General features: G+C 37.5%; 1 protein-coding gene across 15 annotated transcripts in view; it reads right to left on the bottom strand.

Moving 5' to 3' along the window:
• Window positions 1-5,000, bottom strand: part of LOC115214900 (tensin-3) — a 930,040-nt gene that overhangs the window by 299,921 nt on the left and 625,119 nt on the right. The window lies entirely within an intron of this gene.

Raw genomic sequence — 5,000 nt, 5'->3', positions numbered from 1 at the left:
CAGGTATTACTGTTGCTATTTCTTGCTTTGTCGGATATGTTTTATAAATAGATTTGTACAGGGATGAGAGATATTTTGTTGATATATATCTGTGTGTGTGTGTGTGTGTGTGTGTGTGTGTGCAGGCATGGTTGTGGGTTAAGAAGTTTGCTTTGCAGCCATGTGGTTTTGAGTTCATTTCCATTCCATGGTACCTTCTACCATAGGCCTAGGCTGACCAATGTCTTGTGAATTTGGTAGACAGAAACTGTGTGGAAACCTGTTGTGTGTGTGTGTCTTTTTGTCAGTTTGCCACAATACATCCCACTGCTTGACAACCAGTGTTGGTTTGTTTGCATCCCTGTAACTTAGCAGTTTGCCAAAAGAGACCAATAGAATAAACACCCGACATAAAAAAAAAAAGATACCATAAGTACTTGGGTCAATTTGTTTGACTGGGACCCTTCAAGAAGGTGTTCCTGTATGGGCGTTGTCCAATGACTGAAACAAGCAAAAGATAAAACGGAAAGCTGTCATTGACTGTAGCATTGAGCGATGTAATCTGTGAGATGATGGCTTTGGTTGGACAGTTTGACAACACTGCTCAATGCCTACTTCAACATGGTTCCTATGGTTGGATGGCTTTCCCATGGTTTTTTTTTCATGCCACCAGTGCTAATGAGGTCACCATACAGCTTGCAAGACTACAAACCATGGGAGAGGTGGCCATATGTTAGAAGATGAAGTTATTAAAATACAAGAAAAGGGGGACAGAGCAGAACAGGTTTCTTGCTGTAGGGGAGCTACAGGGCTACTCACATTTTAGAAGGAAGAGAGTGGATGATTAGAGTGGAGCTTTGAAAAGATAGAAATAGTAGTAATGAAATGTCTGGGTGGACCCTCAAGACACAAGGTGAGTAGAAGTGAGTGAGAGAAAATCAGGTGAAGAAATAGCTGATTGACAGAAAATTCTGAGAAGATTAAGCTGATTGGTGCACATCAGTGACAAAACCTAATTAGCCAAAGTAAAATGGTGCTAACAACTACGAGGGCAGAGTAAAACACTAAAATATCATCATCATCATAATCATAATCATCATCATTTTTCATCCACCAATCCATACCAGCATGATCAGACAGAATTTTCGATGGCCGGATGCTTTTCCTGTTTCCAACCCTCACCTGTTTCCAAACAAGAAGATGATTTCCCTTGGTCAGACATTTTTTTCACAGAAGACTACAAACGAACATCTTTGTATTATAGTGATGTTCATTTGCAACCATCACATGATCTCAAGGGCAAGGGTACACACACACACACATGGGTAGAAATGTAGAAACTATTAACAGTACTCTGACAAATTTCTTATGTGTCCCATGTAAAATACTGATAAAATATGAAATATTGAAGGGACAGAACTCAACATATCAGTGTTGACTGTTGACAAAACCCAAGTGATAAACGTAATAACAAAAAACCAACATCTAGCAATGCTAATCAGTATTCTGTAAATAAGATGGGCAAGGCAGTGAGCTGAAAGAATTGTTAGCATGCCAAGCTAAATGCTTAGCATCATTTTGTCTGTCTTTATGTTCTGAGTTCAAATTCTGCTGAGGTTGACTTTGCTTTTCATCCTTCCAAGATCGATAAAATAAGAACCAGTGGAGCACTGAGGTTGATGTAATCGACCAGCCCCCATCCCCCGATATTGCTGGCCTTGTACCAAAATTTGAAACCAATAAATAAGATGGAAAATATGTGAAGGTGGAACAGAGAAATAAAAATGAAAAATTTCCGGAATGATTTGTCAGGAAATAAACTTTGAGTCAGTTATGAAATTCTTCTCAGTTTTGAGGGAAATGACAAACGCTATAAATAAATTAGAGGAAAAGTTTATTTTAAAGAATGTTTTCAATCTACAATAACAGAATTCTAATCTAGAATAACAGTTATTTGAAGTATATTGGCTAGATATTTAACACTTTGAAGTGATTTTTGGCTTTTGTATATTAAAAGATATTTGCAGCCTTAATTGTTTGAGCCCATTTACGATCTACCCTCATCTTTGAGGTTGTAAAGCTACACTCACAGTATTCAGTTTCTCTCTATATAGAAGTCTCTCTATTTATTCTTGCAAGAGGCCATACATATTATCTTTTTTTTATTAAAGGTACAAGGCCTGAATTTACTGGGAAGGGGCTAATCAATCACATTGATCCCAGTGCTCAAGTGGTACTTATTTCATTGACCCCAAAAGGATGAGTGGCAAAGTCGACCTTGATAGAATTTGAACTCAGAGCATAAAGTCAGAAGATATGCTGCAAAGCATCTTGTCCATCATCCTAATGATTCTTCCAATCTTCACACGTGGGACGAAGTCGAACGTGTTATTCAAGGCCTCGATGTCAACAAGGGTCACGGCCCTGATGGTATACACCCACGGTCATTCCAAAAAGCTCTATCTGCGACGATTTCATCTCAATCGAAGGAGAGGGGCTTTCTCCATCCGGGTTGCACATCTGTGGAGTAAGCTGCCGGACGAGATGGTGAAGATGCTGACGACCGCTCGGTTCAAAGTCTCCCTTGACCTCAAGTGGCCTGAACTCTTTACATGAACACCACCCTGTACATAACTCCATGTCCCCCTACATGGCCTTGCTTTTTGCTTTTTGAGCCAAAAAATTAACTAACTAACTAACTAACTAACATTTAGCTGTCCATTCTTTGGTTTGATCTTTAACAATTCAGTACATTTTACCTAATTTATTTGTCCTAAAACTTTCCATTTTTTAACGTCTCTTGTTAATTCATGTGGCTGTGTTATTTCCAATCACATGGATACAAGTTCAGTCCCACAGCATAATTACAGGAAACCTTTTGTGTGTGTCTGCATGTGTGGGTATTTGTGTCTTGTTCTCTTGACATCATATTATGGTTGTAAGCAGTGCCATTCATTCCCAGTGTCCCATGGATATCTCTCCAGCCAAGGAGAAATATTATCCGTCTTCAAAACAGGTAATGCTTGATAAAAGAAAGGGTGTCCAGCCATAGAAAACCTGCCTCAGTGAATTCTATTTGACCCATGTAAACATGGAAATGTGGATGATAAAATGCTGCTGCTGCTGCTAATATCTACATACATACATATGTATATATATATATAGAGACACACATATATATAAATACACACACACATTGTACATATGTATGTATATATATGCCTATACATCTAAGTTTACTTTGCAACCAAATGTTTTTGAGTTTAATCCCACTCCATAGGACCTTTGGCAGGAGTTTCCTGCTATAGTCCCAAGTCAACCAATATCTTATGAATATATTTGGCAGGCCGAAACTGAATAAAGCCTGCTAAGTGTGAATGAATGAATGTGTGTGTGTGTGTGTGTGTGTGTATGCACTCATACACACACATTTATGTATACATTTATGTGTACGTGTGTATGCAAGTGCATGTGTGTGTGTATTCATATCTCTTTGTCTTGACATCACCTGCTGAATGTTAACAAACAAACATCTCCACCAAATAAACAGCAGCATAGATTTGCAATCAGCCATGAAGACATGGCTGGCCATTCTACTGTTTGGTGTTCAAAAGGATGCAAGGATATATTAACTTGCACGGAACCAGGGGAAGGTCGATGACAGGAAGATTAGCCAGCTATAGAAAAATCTACTGCAACAATTATACCCTGATCCATGCAAGCATGGAAAATTATATGTTGATATGAATATGACGATGATGATGATGAAGATGATGATATTTATGTGTGTATGTATGTAAGTATCATCATCATCATCATCATTCAACATTCGCCCTCCATGCAAGCATGGGTTGGACGATTCGACTGAGGACTGGCGAACCAGATGGCTGCACCAGGCTCCAATCTGATCTGGCAGAGTTTCTACAGCTGGATGCCCTTCCTAATGCCAACCACTCTGAAAGTGTAGTGAGTGCTTTTACGTGCCACTGGCACGAGGGCCAGTCTGGCAGTACAGGCAACGGCCACGCTCAAATGGTGCTTTTTACGTGCCACTTGCACAGGAGCCAGTCCAGCGTCACTGGCAACGACCTCGCTCAAATGTTTTGTTCACATGCCACCAACACAAGTGCCAGTAAAGTGACGCTGGTAACGATCATGCTCAAATGGTGCTTTTTACGTGCCACCGGCACGGAAGCCAGACAGCTGCTCTGACAGTGATCCCGCTCAGATGGAGCTGTTAGCGCCCCACTGGCACGGGTGCCAGTCATCGAATTTGGTTCAATTTCATTTCACTTGCCCCATATATATATATATATATATATATATTATATAATATATATATATATATATGTATATATATATATATATATATATATATATATATATATATATATATATATGTATATATATATATGTATACATGTATATATACATATATACATATATATATATATATAATATATATATATATATATATATATATATTTTGATATATAATGCTTATACATACATAATTTATGTAACAATTAGTCATACTTGACTTTTTTGCAGTTCTTTGTATTTATAACATTCGGAATTTTTTATGGCTTTTATGGTGCCTGGCTTTAAAGCAACGACAATACAATTATATATTAAGATGTTTGCTTTGCAAAGTAACATGACAAAGCATTTTTAATTGTGCAATAAAAATAACAGAAACTACTGCTACTCCTAATAATAACAACAACACTCCTTTCTACTATAGGCACAAGGCCTGAATAATAATTGTTACAACAACAACAACATCAATAATAATGATAATGCTAATAATAATAATGATTTCCTTATTATGTACAAGGGTTTACATGAAGGAAAACATTATGGAGAGCACAGGACAAGACAAAAAAAGGTGTGTGGATGTGTGTGAGTGTGTAGTCGTGAGGGTTTTGTGTGTAAACAAGACTAATAGAATTAAAAAAAAAGGATAATTATAATAATAAGAATAATAATGATAATTATGATGATTCTATCTAATTTTGGCA

This window comes from Octopus sinensis, linkage group LG8 (genome assembly GCF_006345805.1).
Source record: "Octopus sinensis linkage group LG8, ASM634580v1, whole genome shotgun sequence".
Lineage (NCBI taxonomy): Eukaryota > Metazoa > Mollusca > Cephalopoda > Octopoda > Octopodidae > Octopus > Octopus sinensis.
Note: the sequence above shows the minus strand (reverse complement) of the source record. Positions and strands in the feature narration are given on the sequence as shown.